The sequence below is a fragment of the Stegodyphus dumicola genome, chromosome X1, assembly GCF_044657685.1.
Source record: "Stegodyphus dumicola isolate Sdum_Otavi_A_Nest chromosome X1, ASM4465768v1".
Lineage (NCBI taxonomy): Eukaryota > Metazoa > Arthropoda > Arachnida > Araneae > Eresidae > Stegodyphus > Stegodyphus dumicola.
The window spans coordinates 45,012,100-45,032,350 of record NC_140780.1 but is presented as its reverse complement, the minus strand read 5'-3'; positions in this window follow the sequence as shown (position 1 = coordinate 45,032,350).

Here is a 20,251-nt window from a genome sequence, read left to right as displayed (position 1 = left end):
TGGAAGGTAGCGCAGATTCTGGTTTGATTTATCCTCCTTCTTGTGCGGGCTCGCCCTTCAGTTTCTTCCTCTAGAAGCTTTCTTTTTCCTCCAGTTCGGTCACCCTTGAATACCTTCTTTTTCGCCTCTGCCTGTGGTCTTGGCCGTTTGATGGCAGCTGGTCTTGGCGGAACCGGGACACTTCTTTTGCGTTCCTGCTTGGACCTCGTTGCTGGCCGTTCAAATTTTCCTTGTATCTTTTCCTCCGCCGCTAGTGGCCCTTCCGCAGTTAGGCGACATTTGCTGCGGAGGGTCCTGTCCTATGAGTCGATCTTCCGTTTGGGAGCCGGGTTATAGTTGCCGTTATTTCTCTTGGCTTTCTTTGCATTCGTCGTACTTCTCCCTTCTTCATTCTGGGGGTGTTCGTGAGCTCTCTTTTCTGGACGGTGGAACGGCTTCTTTCTCTTGTTACCTTCAATTTTCCAACGGGGAAACTTTCTTTTCAATTGCTCCTGCCTCCTAATGGCTTGTCCTTATGCTTGACGTTGTTCCACCTCTGGAGCTTGTGCCTGCCGTGTCTGCCGTGCCGGATCCTGCAAAAGATCTTTGAAAATTTGCATTTTATTACGATCATAGTAGGGTTTTATTTGATCAATGTTTGCGGAGCATGTTTCACCATTTCTGGCTTTTAACACCACTACAGCGTGAGTTATTTTTTCTATGACATATGGTCCTTCAAATCGTGGAAAAAATTTTGCAGTTTTATCTTCTGGTGCTGAAGAAAGTGAATGCTTAATTTTTAACACTTCATCCCCTACTTTATAAGTTACTCCCCGTCGTTTCATATCATAATAAAGCTTCTGTTTCCTCTGTGCTACTTTAGTATTCTTTTTTGCTTCTTTAATTAATTTTTCTATATCACCCATTTTAAATTCTGGGGCTCTTTGTCGCACATAAAATAATTTATCTAACGGCGTTATAATCTTTCTGCCTAAAAATAACTCAGCAGGAGTTTTGCCCGTTGTATCATGTTTTGCGGTCCTAAGGGCGAAAGCAAATTCATTGACATAGTTATCCCAGCTTTTATGAAAATTTTTAACATAACTACGGATAATTTTCACTATATTTCTATTGACCCGTTCCCCTATATTTGATTGCGGCCGATACGGGACCATTTTTAAATGACGTATGCCCAGTTTTTGGCACATGTCTTCAAATACATTACTTACAAATTGAGGACCATTATCCGATATAACTTTTAGGGGCGCCCCGTATTTTAAAATATATTTATTTAAAATAGAATCAGTAACTAATTTCGCGGAGGCTCGTTTTAAGGGAACAATTTCGGTCCACTTACTAAAATGATCAACCATAACAAGGAGATAGCGACTTTTAATTAACTGACTTTTTGGGAAAGGGCCCAATAAATCGATGCCAATTATTTCATTTGGAAATTCGGATTTAATACTATTTAGAAACCCGGCCGGGCGGAAATTAATATAATTAACTGCTTGACATGTTGGGCAGGACTGGACATGCGCCCTTGTTAACTTTTACAGTTCAGGAAAAGTTAGACTGCCTCGCGTACGCGTTGTATAGTTTTTCGAATACCAGCATGAGAAGCTAAAGGGCTGTCATGCAACACCTGCAGGATATTTAATCTAAGACTAGCTGGGATAACAGGTCGAAATTCGTTGTTGGAATTCGTAGTTTTTGTATAAAATAATAGACCATCTATTAGTTCGTAATGAGCCGCCCTATTTCTTATCGCCACAATATCTTGGTGGCTAAAATTTTCAGGATCCTTTAAATACTCATAAATGCTTCCAAACTCAGGATCCTTACCCAGTTCGGTTATTACAGTTTCTCGGGAATTTATTGTACATGATGTGAGCATTGCCATCTTTACAGTATTACCTTCTTCATCTATTTTAATTCTGGATAGGGCATCTGCTACGATATTTTCCTTTCCAGGGGTATGCTTGATTACCAGATTATATTCTTGTAGCTTGAGTGCCCATCTTATTAACCTTGGAGATAAGTTTTTCCCTGAGTACAATCTAGTTACCGCCGCATGATCAGAGTACACTGTTATTGGCGCCTTTCCAAAATAGACTCGGAACTTTTGCACTGCTAACAGAACTGCAAGTACCTCTCTCTCGGTCGTGGAATAGTTTCTTTGTGTTTGATTTAAAGTTCGGCTAAAAAATGCCACGGGCTGCTGATTTTGTGAAAGTACCGCTCCTACCGCATAATCCGAAGCATCCGCTGAAATTTCTAAATTCTCATCCTTTTCAGGAAATTTCAACACAGGGGCTTGCGTTAATGCTTGCTTTAATTTTTCGAACGCACTATTGGCTTCGGCCGTCCACGAGAATCTTGCCTTTTTCCTTTTTAATTTTAACAATGGTTCAGCAATAGCTGCAAAATCTTTTATAAAGGATCTATAATATGAACAAAGTCCTAGAAAAGAAGAGAGCTTCTTCGCCGTATGTGGAGTCGGATACTTTTGTACAGCAATTATTTTTGATTCGTCTGTCTCGATTCCTTTCTGAGATATTTTGTAACCTAAATATTTTAATTCAGGGGATGCAAATTTGCACTTTTCGACATTAACTTTTAGACCGGCCTCATTTAATAAAGAAAACACCTGTCTTAAATCCTGTACATGTTGGTCGAGATTATCACTAGTAATAATGATATCGTCTAAATAGATAAATGTGGACTTTCCAAGAACAGGCCTTAACACAATGTCCATACATCGCTGAAATGTTGCCGGTGCCCCTGAAAGGCCAAACGGCATACGCAGAAATGCATAAGTGCCAGACTTGGTTATAAAAGCAGTCTTAGGCACGTCCTCAGGCCTAACCCCTATTTGAAAATAACCAGTCGTTAAGTCTAAAGTCTATATATATTTGGTCGATGTTATGTTCCTTAGAATTTCTTCAATAATAGGTAACGGATATACCGGATATTTAGTTATTGAGTTTAATTTACGGTAGTCAATCGCGAACCACCTTTTTGGATGTGTCAATGGATAGTCATTATTTTTCTTACATAAAACCACCGGGCTAGCATAACTACTTGAGATGGGCGTTATGATCGTTTTACGTAGCATATCGGTGATATGCCATTCTATAATTTTTCCTTATTCTTATCATACCGGTATGCTTTGTGGCGAACTGGCATTGAATCTCCGGTGTCAATACTATGGTTAGTAACCTGAGTAAATCCTGGAATATCACTAAATAACGAAGCAAATTCACTTACCACTTGTCGGATTCTTCGTTGCTCTTCATTAGGCAGGTGGTCAAGGTTTAACATCGGCGGTGCAGCCTTTTCTTCTCGAACTGGTTTCATCGTCAGCTTAAGGGACGCTTCATTAAAATCCAGCGTTGCTTGTGCCTCTGAAAGAAAATCTATTCCTAAGATAATATGTGCTTTCAGATTCTTTACTATGAAAAACATAACCTTTACTTGTTCGTCCTTGATACGGATGTATAGCGGTAATTTACCTATGCACTTACATCTTTCTCCTTGCGCAGCTAACACTGTCGTATTATCCGAATTATATATATGCGATATTTACGAAAATACTTCCTAAAAAAATCTTCTGCCACACAGGAACACTGCGCGCCTGTATCCAGGAGTGCGGTGGCTGGGATATTATTCACCAACACTTCAATCTTCGGAAGAGTCAAATTTTTCACCATTACTGTATTTAACTTGAAGGAAGAGGGGTTTTCTTAACCTTCGGATTTTTGCACCCTCCCGTCAGCAGAAATCCGTTTTAGTTTAAATCATTTTTCATTTCCATGCTTTCCTTCTTTTTCCACTGGCCTTGAGACTTTTTTCCTGGATTGCTATTGAACTGTCGACGTTCGCCGGCTGTTTTTGGATGCTCGGGTTTCCTTGCCCACTGATTCGCTTTGCTTCCGTAGCCGTGTGCTTGACTTTGCTGTGGTCTTGGCGCACCAAATTGGTTTCGTTTTTCATACTGGCGTCTTCTTTCAATGTCCGCCGTTCTTCTACTTTCAAACTGGATTGCTAGCTCAAATAATTTTTCCAGTGTAGTCGGATTCCTTAATTCAATAAAGTCTTGTACTTGGGGAAGTAACCTCGGCAAAATCACTTGAATTATCTCAGGATCCGGACGGTTTCCATACAAGAGTTTGAAGACGTGAATTTTTATTAAAATAAAGCTTGAGAGATTTTCGATTCTTTGCTGATATATGCTGATTTGTTCCGTTTCTAATTTCGCACGATCCCTTACGACAGGAAAGGCTTTTACTAGGGCAGTCTTGAAATTCTCGTAAGTATAGGTGGGATTTCCTGCTTGACCCAAGAGACTTCTGCCTATACATTTGAACCAGTTAAGCGCTTGGCCCCTCAAAGCGCTGGTAGATAAGGTAACTTTTTGAAACTCGTGCACGGGGTAGAGCATGAAGTGGTCATCCAATTTTTCCAAAAAACTGGTTACCGGTGAGTTTCCATTAAATGTTGCTTCTGGTTTCATCGAAGCGCGCATGGTCTGGACGATGTAACCAAATCCTTCCAGGGCGGCAGCTGGCATTTCTGGATTCTGAGCCGCTTCTGCAGGCAGCACAGGTTCTTCTTGAAACTCGGCCATAGTTATTCTTCTTCGTTTGGCGCCACTATCAGGTTCAATGTTCCGTCTTACTTTCTTTGGGAACATGCACAGACCTGACTCGGAACAGGGAGCTTACGAAAGCTATGTTCAATAAATGTGGGAAGTAGACAATATACACAGGAAGGGTATACGAAACCCTTTATTTTTCACTCTTTACAATAATTTCCGTACTTCGGAATACAGAGACCAACTACTTGTGGTCTGAACGTAAGAATATAAAAATATAACTAAACTCTAACTTAAATTTGGAATAATCAACAAGGGCCTACGTGTAAGATTGGCCGGATATTAACAGGAAGCCGTATGTAGTACAGAGAACTGTTAACACTACAATACGTTTAAAATTATCACGAGGATTAAACCTCTGGCCTGGAAGGCAAACAGCAACCGAGTAAACCTTCTAAGGCAAGCGGCCTGCTTCGACTAACTCCTTCCTCTCCCTCGCTTGGCAAAAAGCCACAACTTAAGTACTTGGCGTTCGCCAGACAAATTTTGCATAAATAAGTTAACGCTTTTAATTCTGGCCGGAAGTAGAAAATAAGAAGTGATAGTAAAGATTTAAAATAAAATAAACGTTAGTAAAACTTAAGATCCTTACAGTATTTTCGTGATGTTGATGAAACACCTGAAACACTAGAACTACATTGTTTTTGTGATTCATCTCAAAGTTCTTACGGAGCAGCAGTGTACGTGAAATTCCGTAGCTTAAAATATTGTGGAACAAGTTTAGTGATAGCCAAGAGCAGAGTGACACCCCTGAAAAAATTATCTTTACCAAGACTCGAGCTCATGGCAGCAGTGTTAGGTGCAAGACTTGTAACTACAGTCCGTGTGTATTTTCCTCAAGCTAAGATTCATTTATGGACAGATTCTCTTATTGTGCTTCATTGGATAAAGAACTCACCACGGCGATGGAAAACATTCGTACATAATCGAGTGTCTGAAATTCAAGACAAAACATCCCCGAGCATGTGGCATCATTGTCCTGGCTCAGATAATCCGGCCGATAAAATCACACGTGGTGTTAAAGTGAGTGATCTTGTAGTAGATCAAGTGTGGTGGCATGGACCTCCATGTCTTCATCAAGATGAAATAAATTGGCCTAAAGTGAACGAGCATTGTAACATAGTAGATAGTGTTGAAGAAAGAGTTGTGACTCAAGTTACTAGCAGTGTTCAACCTTTACAACCTGTGTTAAAAATAGAAAACTTTAGTGACTTAGGTAAACTTTTAAGAGTCACGTCATATGTATTTAGATTCATTAATAATTTAAAGTCACAGAATAGAGTGATTGGTCCTGTGACCAAAAATGAAATATGTAATGCTATGTGTTATTGGATTATCTTATCACAAGGTGAGTATTTGTTTGAAGAGTTGAATGATGTTAAATGTAAAAAACCATTGTCTCATAATTCCAAATTGTTTGGGTTAAATCCAGTAATGGATGAAAAGAGTTGTTTAAGAGTTGGAAGTAGATTAGTGAAACCATCATTAGATGTCGATTAATATTACTAAATAATTATTTTTCTCGTTTAATTATTTTGAATTGTCACGAAAAGGTACTTCATAGTGGTGTAAATGAAACTTTAGTGCAAGTAAGAGGGAAATTTTGGATTTTAAAAGCTAGACGTTTTGTAAAATCTGTGTTACATGATTGTAGATTTTGTAAAAAATATAATGCTAAAGCTGGACACGAGATATCGGCTCCTCTTCCAGCTGACCGAGTGGAGAAAGCTCAACCATTTGAGAAAAGTGGCATAGATTTCGCTGGCCCTTTGTATTTAAAGGATGGTACAAAAGTGTATATTTCATTGTTTACCTGTGCAGTGACTCGAGGAGTCCATTTAGAATTGTTATCAAATTTATGTGCAGAGTGTTTCATTCAAGCCTTACGTAGATTGTTTGCACGTAGGGGTATTTGTAGAGTTATATATTCTGATAATGCTAAAACCTTTAAAACTGCTGATCGTGAATTAAAATATTTGTATAAATTATGTAAAGATGAAAAGGTTCTAAATTTCCTTGGTAAAAATGGGTTTGAATGGAAATTTATTGTAGAAGGTGCTCCTTGGTGGGGCGGATTCTGGGAACGTTTGGTAAGATCTTTAAAAACTTGTTTAAAACATATCTTAGGTAAAGCTTCTTTATATTATGAAGAACTGTATACTGTCTTAGTTGAAGTTGAAGCTGTTATTAATTCTAGACCTATAAAGTATGTATACAATGAACCAAATGAACCTGATCCTCTTTCACCATCTCATTTTATAACTGGATCTAGATTAACTGTTTTACCTTCACCTGAATATAAACTAGAATCTACAAGATCTCAGTTAATTAAAAAATGGAAGCATAGGCAATTAATATTAGAGCATTTTTGGAAAAGGTTTTATAAAGAATATTTGTTAGAATTAAGATAAGTCATGTTTTCAAAAACTCCAAAGAATTCTCCCGTGTTTAAAATTAATGATGTTGGACTTGTACGAGAAGATAATGTGAAACGCTGTAACTAGAAGATAGGTAGGATTAAGGAATTATTTCACGGAAGAGGTGATAGAATTAGATCTTGTGATATTCAGTTAGATAAGGGTGTTGTTAGAAGACCAAATGAAAGACTTTATAATCTTGAAGTTCAGTAAAATTGATGCATTCGTTTACGGATACATGGGGGGGGAGTGTTAAGTTTAGGATTATATATCTTTAGATGGCGGTAGTGTTTGTTTGTAGAAAGAAACTGTGATGTCAATTATGTATATGTTTCTGTTCGTCTTTGGTGTTCGTGAATAAACGTTGTGTGGTATAACGCTCCTCTGTTAATTAGAGATTTACACATATTTTGTTTAATCAGAATGGATGTTTCCTCGGCCATCCGGAAGATAGAAAAGATAAGATAATTTTTTTTTTTTGCCTTTATAGAGAATTTAGAAATATTAATTTTGAGTGAGAATCTAGAATTTCGTTTCCACTAGAAGGTTTCATAAATACATTATATTTACTTTTACATTTACCCTTTGAAGTTAAATAAATATCACAATCTCGACCTAGTTTTTGCGGTTTGAAACATGATTCTTCTTGTTTAATTGCAATATGTGTCATCAATTCTCAATCAAATAAACCGAATATTTCATCTGATGCAATTAATTCACATAATAATTTAAAATCACTCACTTAGCGCATCTGACAACAATACTCAAATGTAGCATTTCATCTTGACGCAAATTAAACATAGCTTTCTGTAATCTTTTTTTTTTTTTTTTTTTTTTTTTTGTAATTTTTACGCTTTTTGAAAACTGTATAACACTCTTGTGGCGTTGTCTGAAATTCTTTCAACAGTATTGTTCTAAGCTTATCATAATTCCGCATGTCTTCTTCAGTCAAATAAACTATTAAATTATTCGCTCTCACCCAGAATATTCAAAATAATTTCCGATTTTAGCTCATCTGGTTTAAACGCTTTCTCAAGGGACTGGAAAAAAAGATTAAATGACTTTACTCTCGAAGGTACTGGCAAAGAATATGTATTGTTAAGAACAAGGTGGTTAGAATTGAACAAGGAGGAGGCTATTCTAACCTCCTTGGTTAAGAAGGAAAACTTCTTCGCAGCAAAAGTGGCTCGGCTGCCCATGAGCGAAATATCTGTCTCCACAGCGCCAAAGTTCGAAGCCGGCGTCGAAGTTCGAAGGTCACGTTTATCAAGAGTCCATAAAACGAATATCGTTATAATTTTCTTTAACCTTTGAAGGAAAAGAAAATATTTTTTCGCGCAAGTAAATTAAATTTATAGGTTAGTTATTTTGAGTCCACCCCCCCCCCAAAAAAAAAAAGAAGTGCAAGAATCTGAGTCTAAATTATTACAAAAAGTAAAAGAAGAAACATTTTGTCGGAGAGATCGGAGATCATCATTCGTTAAGTGGTGTTTGATTAACATGAAATTTGAATGTTAACTTCTGGTCGAGATTAACACCTAGATATTTTACTTGGTGGTCACGTGACACGATTTGTCCGTCCATCGTAATTTCTTCTCAGTCTTGAGGGATATTTCCTTTTTTAAAGTAAATCACTTTTGATTTTTCGGGGTTAATTTTAATTTTCCATCCTTTAAACCAGGGTGAAATGTAATTAGTGGCATTCTATAGTTTATTTCTTGCATGATACGGATTAAGTGAGTGACATAAAAGTGCCGTGTCATCGGCATAGCATGCAGTGAGAATATTTTTAATATTAGGAAGATCATTAGTATATAAATTATAGAGAAGCGGGGAAATTACCGACCCTTGTGGTAAACCCGCGTGAATTTTTCTTGTGGTGGAATAGTTATCTTGAATCTTAACTTGAAAAGTTCTGTTCTTTAAAAAATCAGCGATTAGATGGATGATGGCAGGTGGGAAATTATAGTTCATCAGCTTAATCATAAGACCGTGATGCCAAATTTTATTGAAGGCTTTCTCTACATCCATAAAAATAGCAGCAACTACTTCCTTTCTATTAAAATTTTCACCTATGAATTCTACGATTCGGGCAATCTGCTGAGTCGTTGAGAATCCCTGGCGAAATCCAATTTGATGGTCTTTGATGATGTTATTTTCATTAATAAAAGTGGTGAGTCGATACTCGGTAAGCTTTTCGAAAAGTTTGGCAATTGCAGGCAGAAGACTGATCGATCTAAAGTTACTTGTGAGACTTCCAGCTTTGCCAGGCACTTTAATGACAGTTAGAATGGTGTGTTTCCAATTTTTTTGGGAATATATCAAGTCTTAAACATGTGTTAAAAATATTCGTAATAAGGATGATGCCTTTCTTTGGGAGGTATTGCAGGGCCTTATTAGTGATATTGTCATATCCAGATGCTTTCTTTGGATTAAGTTTCTTTATAATTTTCTGTATTTCTTTGGGAGAAGTCGGGTTGTTTTGATTTTGAGGATCTTTGCAGAGGAAATCGGTCACGTGATTGATAATATTAATATCATTCGGGTGTGGGAAATTATTTATATTAAACTGTTGTTCATAGTTATCAGCGAAAAGGTTGACAATTTTCTTATGATCGTAAATTTTGGTATTATTATCATCCAGAATCGGTCCAATATTGGAGGGAGTGCTTCGGAGAGCTTTAGCAACTTTCCACACAGAATGGTCGGTGTGCGAAAGACTTTCAATGAAGTTATCCCAGCAATTATTTCTGTACTCTTGGATAAGTTTTCTGAGGTTTCGGTTGGCAGTATTAAATCTTCTTTTGTCTTGGGTGGAGTGAGAACGTTGATAAATTTTTCTTAGTCTATTTTTCTCTGTAATTTTCTGTCTAATAATGTGTGGGACCGTATAATTAGTCTGTTTTGGAATAAATTTGGCGTGGTTGATGGCTTCGTTGATTTTACTGCTAAGATAGACTGTGGCATCATGAATTTCGCTTTTATTAGTCATTTTAGTGGTAGCAGATATGTTTTCTTCAAGGTGTTAAGCATAGTTTTCCCAATTAATGCGGCACTTTATAGGCGGAAGACCATGCTTTAAGCCATACAAAGTGAAGCGTACTGGTAGGTGATCTGAAGAAAGTTCATTATCCACTTGGAGAAAAGGTATTTGAGGAACATTGAAGGTAATTAAGATGTCTAATACATCAGAAGTATTTGAGATTTGATGAAGATGCGTAGGTTCATCTGGACCATAAATGTTGATATCAGGGTTGTTGATGATGTAATTATTAAGAATAATTCCGTCTGGATTATTTCGCCTGGAGTTCCAGTTAGCGTCCTTACAATTTAGGTCCCCCGCAATAATAGTTGGATAACTTGAGAATATAGTCAAGATCTTGAGTGTTGAGGCTATTGTTGGGTGGCTTATAAACAGCAATGATGAGATATTCTTTATTATCACTGTTCAAAATAGATACACTTGCTTCAAAGCTCATAAGGGGAAGAGGAAAGATGGCACTGTTCAGACATTTTTCATGAGAATAGCTGTACCGCCACCACGATTATGAAGACGGTCAGATCTATAGATGTTGTAGTTGGGAATTTTAAATTTGTCATTTGATTTGTGGTGGGTTTCACTTCATAAAATTACATCCAGACTGTGCTGGTTGATGTAGTTTTGAATTTCAATTTTTTGATTTTTAATACCATTACTATTATAAAATATAAACTTGGCATAATTAATATGTTGCATGGTATTTGGATTAGCCGTATGGGCGTAATTATTGGCCGATGCTATTCGCACCACCGGTGCGATTAGCCGCTTAAGCTATTCGCACCAACATTAAGCACGCATGCGCATTGAGTTGTAAAAGGCGGGTTTCTACCTTGGTGTAGTTTATCATTTTTTAAGCGTTGGCGACTTTCAAAAGTTTAGAATGGAAAATGGGTTCCTTTTCTTATAAAAAGAAGGAACGCATTTCCTTTTATTAAAGTATATATAAAAAAGGCAGATTTTTATGTTCTCAATGTTTATCCTTTTCCTGAACGGTTTGAATACTTTAAATGACTGATTTAAAGGGGGGGAATCGTGCTGACATTTTTTATACTTCTTAGAATACATTTAGCTTATCAGGTTCAATGTTTCTTCTAACCTTCTTCGGAAACATACAATGACCTGACTAGAACAGAGAGCTTACTAAAGCTATGTTCACTAATTGTAGTAAGTAGACAGGATACAGACGAAGGGTATACAAAACCCTTTATTTTTCTTTATATACAATGACTTCCGTACTTCGGAATACAATGACCCTCCACTCGGGGTCTAACGTAAAAGGTATAAAAATAAAACTAAACTCTAATTTAACTTTAGAATTACACACGTGTAAGATTGGCCTTATAATAACAGGAAGCGTATGTAGCACAGAGACTGTGAACACTACAATACGTTTAATTTATCAAGAGGATTAAAACCTCTGGCCTGGAAGGCAAATAGCAACTGCGTAACTTCTAAGGTAAGCGGCCTGCTTCGAACTCACTGCTTCCTCTCTCCTGCTTGGCAAAAAGGCCACACTTAAATACTTGGCGTTCGCCAGACAACTTTGCATAGAATCCTTCACGCTTATAATTCTAGCTGGAAGTAGAAAATAAGAAGTGATAGTAAAGATTTAAAATAAAATAAACGTTAGTAAAACTTAAGATCCTTACATACTTCCCGCCAGAGTTAATTTGTTTGAAACTGAGGTCTAAAACGACCTTGTTGAAAACTTTTAGCTCTAAAAACTTACGCGAGGCCAACCTTTTACAATCATAACTTAGCTAGAAACTAGAAAATTTAAAAGAAAGAAATTTGTTACAATAGCAGCTCCCGGGATATACAACAATCTTTTTTTTTTTTTTTCGTCTGTACTGCATCTAAACAGGAGCTTTATTCAATTCTGGTTCCTTCCAGAGATCTGGAAGGAAAACTAGGTTAATGAAATGTTACAGAATGACATTGCAATTAACATATAGAATATACTTCTCTTAACATTCTTATTTCATTCATGACTATTTTAATTATCTCTCCCCGTGCTCTCTGACATGTGTTGTAAAAGAACACCAAACACGTATGTGTTTCTGTCTACGTGTGCCACACTTCCTCCTACAATCAAAACACTAACGTGTTAAAATTCAACATACCAAGACCTCGTAACACACCCTAATTTCAACTCTAAACCCTGAGGTACTATTCTAAAAGTGGCTAACTCTGAAGTGTAGCGTCAGAGAGCCTAACTACATCATTCAACCTTTAACACATATTCACCATGATTTAGTCTTTTTACAGTCACACGAATAAAAAAAAAATTAACATTACTTTCACTTTTACCATATCACGGTATTTCTTAACATTTAAAATAACAGTTCACATTGTATATAAGAACATATTAACATGCCGTTAATTTTATACATTTGAAAACATACATTAGTAGTACATTGTTAACTTCTATTCTTTTCAAAGCAAGTGCCAATTCTTTCTACATTGAAATAATACATTTCAAAAAGTCTTTCAGACTAAAACTTCTTTCTTGCCAGAATGTTTTAAATAATATTTATACAATAACTTTTTACAATATTTAAGTATTTACACAACGCTATTATACATCAACTTTAGTTTTACGCGCGAGTAATTGAAAAACATAATACCAAAATCGGTAACAACTCATTTCTCGCCCTTTTGGCGATAAAGGTAGACCTCGCATGAGGTAAAACTTCTTGAAATCTGTCACTTGCAGTAACAATGAAAGATTAACTTAAGTTTGCAAAGTAACATAAAATTTTACTTATCTTTGTGATATTCGGACATTCTTTTCTGGGCCCAGTCTTGAAAGGTAGTGCAGATTGTTGTTTGATTTATCCTCCTTCTTGTACGGGCTAGCCCTTCAGTGCCTTCCTCTAGATGCTTTCTTTTCTCTCCAGTTCGGTCACCCTTGAATACCTTCTTTTTCGCCTCTGCCTGTGGTCTTGGCCGTTTGATGGCAGCTGGTCTTGGCGGAACCGGGAGACTTCTTTCGCTTTCCTGCTTGGACCTCGTTCCTGGCCGTTCAAATTTTCCTTGTAACTTTTCCTCCGCCGCTGGTGGCCCTTCCGCAGTTCGGCGACATTTGCTGCGGAGAGTCCTGTCGGATGAGTAGATCTTCCGTTTTAGAGCCGGGTTATAGTTGCCGTCATTTCTCCTGGTTCTCTTTGCATACGTCGTCCTTCTCCCTTCTTCATTCTGGGGGTGTTCGCGAGCTGTCTTTTCTGGACGGTGGAACGGCTTCTTTTTCTTGCTACCTTCAATTTTCCCGCGGGGAAACTTTCTTTTCACTTGCTCCTGCCTCTTAATGGCTTGCCCTTGTACTTGTCGTTTTTCCACCTCTGGAGCTTGTGCCTGCGGTGTCTGCCGTGCCGGATCCTGCAAAAGATCTGAAAATATTTGCATTTTATTACGATCATAGTAGGGTTTGATTTGATCAATGTTTGCGGAGCAGGTTTCACCATTTCTCGCTTTTAACACTACTACAGCGTGAGTTATTTTTTCTATGACATATGGTCCTTCAAATCGTGGAAAAAATTTGGCAATTTTATCTTCTGGTGCTGAAGAAAGTGAATGCTTAATTTTTAAAACTTCATCCCCTACTTTATAAGTTACTCCCCGTCGTTTCAAGTCATAATATAGTTTCTGTTTTCTCTGTGCTACTTCAGTATTCTTCTTTGCTTCCTTAATTAGTTTTTCTATATCACCCATTTTAAATTCTGGGGCTCTTTGTTGCACATAAAATAATTTATCTAACGGCGTTATAATCTTTCTGCCTAAAAATAACTCAGCAGGAGTTTTGCCCGTTGTATCATGTTTTGCGGTCCTAAGGGCGAAAGCAAATTCATTGACATAGTTATCCCAGCTTTTATGAAAATTTTTAACATAACTACGGATAATTTTCACTATATTTCTGTTGACCCGTTCCGCTATATTTGATTGCGGCCGATACGGGACCATTTTTAAATGACGTATGCCCAGTTTTTGGCACATGTCTTCAAATATATTACTTACAAATTGAGGACCATTATCCGATATAACTTTTAGGGGCGCCCCGTATTTTAAAATATATTTATTTAAAAGAGAATCGGTAGTTAATTTCGCGGAGGCTCTTTTTAAGGGAACAATTTCGGTCCATTTACTAAAATGATCAACTATAACAAGGAGATAGCGACTTTTGTTTAACTGACTTTTTGGGAAAGGGCCCAATAAATCGATGCCGATTATTTCATTTGGAAATTCGGATTTAATACTATTTAGAAACGCGGCCGGGCGGAAATTAATATAATTAACGGCTTGACATGTTGGGCAGGACTGGACATACGCCCTTGTTAACTTTTGCAGTTCAGGAAAGTAGACTGCCTCGCGTACGCGTTGAGTAGTTTTTCGAATACCAGCATGAGAAGCTAAAGGGCTGTCATGGAGCTCTTGCAGGATATTTAATCTAAGACTAGCTGGGATAACAGGTCGAAATTCGTTGTTGGAATTCGTAGTTTTTGTATAAAATAATAGACCATCTATTAGTTCGTAATGGGCCGCCCTATTTCTTATCGCCACAATATCTTGGTGGCTAAAATTTTCAGGATCCTTCAAATACTCATAAATACTTCCAAACTCAGGATCCTTACCCAGTTCGGTTATTACAGTTTCTCGGGAATTTATTGTACACGCTGTCAGCATTGCAACTTTTACAGTATTACCTTCTTCATCTATTTTAATTCTGGATAGGGCATCTGCTACGATATTTTCCTTTCCAGGGGTATGCTTGATTACCAGATTATATTCTTGTAGCTTGAGTGCCCATCTTATTAACCTTGGAGATAAGTTTTTCCCTGAGTACAATCTAGTTACCGCCGCATGATCAGAGTACACTGTTATTGGCGCCTTTCCAAAATAGACTCGGAACTTTTGCACTGCTAACAGAACTGCAAGTACCTCTCTCTCGGTCGTGGAATAGTTTCTTTGTGTTTGATTTAAAGTTCGGCTAAAAAATGCCACGGGCTGCTGATTTTGTGAAAGTACCGCTCCTACCGCATAATCCGAAGCATCCGCTGAAATTTCTAAATTTTCATCCTTTTCAGGAAATTTCAACACAGGGGCTTGCGTTAATGCTTGTTTTAATTTTTCGAAAGCACTATTGGCTTCGGCCGTCCACGAGAATCTTGCCTTTTTCCTTTTTAATTTTAACAATGGCTCAGCGATAGCCGCAAAATCTTTTATAATGGACCTATAATATGAACAAAGTCCTAGAAAAGAAGAGAGCTTCTTTGCCGTGTTTGGAGTCGGATACTTTTGTACAGCGATTATTTTTGATTCATCTGTCTCGATCCCTTTTTGCGATATTTTGTAACCTAAATATTTTAATTCAGGGGCTGCAAATTTGCATTTTTCGACATTAACTTTTAGACCGGCCTCATTTAATAAAGAAAACACCTGTCTTAAATCCTGTACATGTTGGTCTAGATTATCACTAGTAATAATGATATCGTCTAAATAGATAAATGTGGACTTTCCGAGAACAGGTCTTAACACAATGTCCATGCATCGCTGAAATGTTGCTGGGGCGCCTGAAAGGCCAAACGGCATTCGCAAAAATGCATAAGTGCCAGACTTGGTTATAAAAGCAGTCTTAGGCACGTCCTCAGGCCTGATCCCTATTTGAAAATAACCATTCGTTAAGTCTAAAGTTGTCATAAATTTGGTTGATTTTATGTACCTTAAAATTTCTTCTATAATCGGTAACGGATATACCGGATATTTCGTTATGGAATTTAATTTACGGTAATCAATAGCGAATCTCCACCTTTTTGGATGCTCCAAAGGATAATCATTATTTTTCTTACATAAAACCACCGGACTAGCATAACTACTTGAGATAGGCGTTACGATCTTTTTACGTAGCATATCGGTAATATGCCATTCTATAATTTTTTCCTTATTCTTATCATACCGGTATGGTTTTTGACGAACCGGCAATGCATCTCCGGTGTCAATACTATGGTTAGTAACCTGGGTAAATCCTGGAATATCACTAAATAAGGAAGCAAATTCACTTACCACTTGTCGGATTCTATCTTGCTCGTCATTAGGCAGGTGGTCGAGATTTAACCTTGGCGGTTCAACCTTTTCTACACGCACTGGTTTCATCGTCAGCTTAAGAGACGCTTCATTAAAATCCAGTGTAGCTTGTGCGTCTGAAAGAAAGTCTATTCCTAGTATTAAGTGTGCTTGCAAATTCTTTACTATAAAAAACATCACCTTTACTTGTTCGTCCTTGATACGGATGTACAAAGGTACTTTACCTACGCACTTACATTGTTCTCCTTGCGCCGCTAATACTGTTGTATTATCCGCATTATATATGCGGTATTTGCGAAAATACTTTCTAAAAAAGACTTCTGCCACACAGGAACACTGCGCGCCGGTATCCAGGAGTGCGGTGGCCGGGATATTATTTACCAAGACTTCAATCTTCGGAAGAGTTAAATTTTTCACCATTACTGTATTTAACTTGTAGGAAGAGGGGTTTTCGTGGCCTTCGGATTTCCGCACCCTCTCGTCAGCAGAAATCCGTTTTAGTTTAAATTATTTTTTCTTTCGGTGCTTTCCTTCTTTCTCCACTGGCCTTGAGACTTTTTTCCTGGGTTGCTATTGAACTGTCGACGTTCGCCGGCTGTTTTTGAATGCTCGGGTTTCCTTGCCCACTGATTCGCTTTTTCTCCGTAGCCATGTGCTTGAGTTTGCTGTAGTCTTGGCGTACCAAATTGGTTTCGCTGTTGATATTGGCGTCTTCTTTCGACGTCCGCCGTTCTTCTACTTTCAAACTGGATTGCTAGCTCAAATAATTTTTCCAGTGTAGTCGGATTTCTCAATTCAATAAAGTCTTGCACTTGGGGTAGTAACCTCGGCAAAATCACTTGAATTATTTCAGGATCCGGACGGTTTCCATACAAGAACTTGAAAACGTGAATTTTTCTTAAAATAAAACTCGACATGTTTTCCATTCTTTGTTGATATATACTGAAAAGTTCTGTTTCTAATTTCGCACGATCCCTTACAACAGGGAAGGCTTTTAGTAGGGCAGTCTTGAAATTTTCGTAGGTATAGGTGGGACTTCCTGCTTGACCCAAGAGACTTCTGCCGATACATTTGAACCAGTTAAGCGCTTGGCCCCTCAAAGCGCTGGTAGCTAAGGTAACTTTTTGAAACTCGTGCACGGGGTAGAGCATGAAGTGGTCATCCAATTTTTCCAAAAAACTGGTTACCTGTGAGTTTCCATTAAACGTTGCTTCTGGTTTCATCGAAGCGCGCATGGTCTGGACAATATACCCAAATCCTTCCAGGGCGGCAGCTGGCATTTCTGGATTCTGAGCTGTTTCTGCAGGCAGCACAGGTTCTTCTTGAAACTCGGCCATGGTTATTCTTCGTCGGGCGCCACTATCAGGTTCAATGTTTCTTCTAACCTTCTTCGGAAACATACAATGACCTGACTAGAACAGAGAGCTTACTAAAGCTATGTTCACTAATTGTAGTAAGTAGACAGGATACAGACGAAGGGTATACAAAACCCTTTATTTTTTTCTTTATATACAATGACTTCCGTACTTCGGAATACAATGACCCTCCACTCGGGGTCTAACTTAAAAGATATCAAAATAAAACTAAACTCTAATTTAACTTTAGAATAAGATTGGCCTTATAATAACAGAAAGCGTATGTAGCACAGAGACTGTGAACACTACAATACGCTTAATTTATCAAGAGGATTAAAACCTCTGGCCTGGAAGGCAAAGTAGCAACTGCGTAACTTCTAAGGTAAGCGGCCTGCTTCGAACTCACGGCTTCCTCTCTTCTGCTTGGCAAAAAGGCCACACTTAAATACTTGGCGTTCGCCAGACAACTTTGCATAAACTCCTTCACGCTTATAATTCTGGCCGGAAGTAGAAAATAAGAAGTGATAGTAAAGATTTAAAATAAAATAAACGTTAGTAAAACTTAAGATCCTTACAACTTTACATTCATCCTTAGGATTCAGATTGAGGACTCATTTTACCCGTGACACACATCCGTTTAATGGCTATAATTATATCAACAAAGAGCCGCGGTCAAATAAAACATTCTCTCTCACCAAGATTTCCCTCATTTTTTGTTTCCACCCTCTCATACGCTAACACCATCATTCTCTTTTGCCCTGTTTTGAGCATTATCTGAATTTTCATCAGCTATACTTTATAAATTTTAATTATTACTTTATATTATTTTAATAATATTTAATTTTTGTGATGATAAAAGAAGTTTTTTCACCCTACGATCAGAGCTTAAATTGGGCCGGAGCTGCCCGGATCCCGGCTCCGATGCTTCTTAGTTTTTGTAAAAAATCATAATTCCAGCCGGAGTGCACCAGAGCTCTAAACAAGAAGGATGCTGCACTTGTAATTGAATATTGTAATTGCAGCTTTTATGTAATTGAATAACAATTTCAGTAGGAATTCTATCTTGAAAATTTTATTTTTAGCAATAAATTTATATTAAAAATCGCTTATTAAATTGAAATTTATCTGTTTACATTTAATTTAATTTTAAATATTTAATTACTTTAATCTTTAATTATTAAATCTTTCAATAAATAATTAACTAATTATCTAATAGCTATCAATTAAATTGTAATTAATTATATATAATTATTGATTAAATAGCATTTAATAAACAATAATTAAGTAGCTATTAATTAATTTGATAATAATTGACTATTGAATTTTAAAATTATTAATTAGTTTAATAGTCGTTTTATTTATTTACTCTTGTTCCCTATTTGCTGACGGTCTTCCATAGGGCTCCGGCACTTCTAATTTTAGAAATTAAGCTAAATAGCTATATATTATGTATAAATTATAATATAATGTATAACATATAATGCTATGTATTATGTGTGCTATTATGTATGTATAAATACAATAAACACATATATAGATCAATATATTTTTAGTATATAATGATTCAAAATAAATTTTATGGAAAAAAAAACACACTTTTGACAGCAAAGAATTTCTGGACATCCCAAGTTAAATACATATGAAATCATTTGCTTACATTCAGTGAACGTTAAAATCAAAACAGCGACACAATGCTTACAACAGCCAGCAATTCCTCCTTTACATGAACAAGAAATGTTTTAAAAAAAATTAATTATTTTTCCTTTTCCAAAAAGGAAATGTCCGTCGATTTCATGCGATCATTACACTATAGAACTTACCCTTCAATAGGAAGTCAAAATTTGTACATTGGGTTTTTCAAGTAAAATTCCGTGCTTTACCAAATGATGCGCTTTTTAAAATTCTCTCTGCTTCAGTAATATAGCGAGAATTTACGCCTCCTTGAACAAAATCAAACATTTCGCAAAAGCTAAGCAACTCCATTTTTAGATGGACGAAGTCAGATCACAAATGAAAATACCGGTTTTTATCCGCCATACCTACATGCGAATTTAATCGCGGATAAAAAGATAATGAAAAGTAGTAGAAAATATCATATCTAGAGCTTTAGCAACTTTCCACACAGAATGGTCGGTGTGCGAAAGACTTTCAATGAAGTTATCCCAGCAATTGTTTCTGTACTCTTGGATAAGTTTTCTGAGGTTCCGATTGGCAGCATTAAATCTTCTTTTGTCTTGGGTGGAGTGAGAACGTTGATAAATTTTTCTTAGTCTATTTTTCTCTGTAATTTTCTGTCTAATACTGTGTGGGACCGTATAATTAGTCTGTTTTGGAATAAATTTGGCGTGGTTGTTGGCTTCGTTGATTTTACTGCTAAGATAGACTGTGGCATCATGAATTTCGCTTTTATTAGTCATTTTAGTGGTAGTAGATATGTTTTCTTCAAGGTGTTAAGCATAGTTTTCCCAATTAATGCGGCACTTTATAGGCGGAAGACCATGCTTTAAGCCATACAAAGTGAAGCGTACTGGTAGGTGATCTGAAGAAAGTTCATTATCCACTTGGAGAAAAGGTATTTGAGGAACATTGAAGGTAATTAAGATGTCTAATACATCAGAAGTATTTGAGATTTGATGAAGATGCGTAGGTTCATCTGGACCATAAATGTTGATATCAGGGTTGTTGATGATGTAATTATTAAGAATAATTCCGTCTGGATTATTTC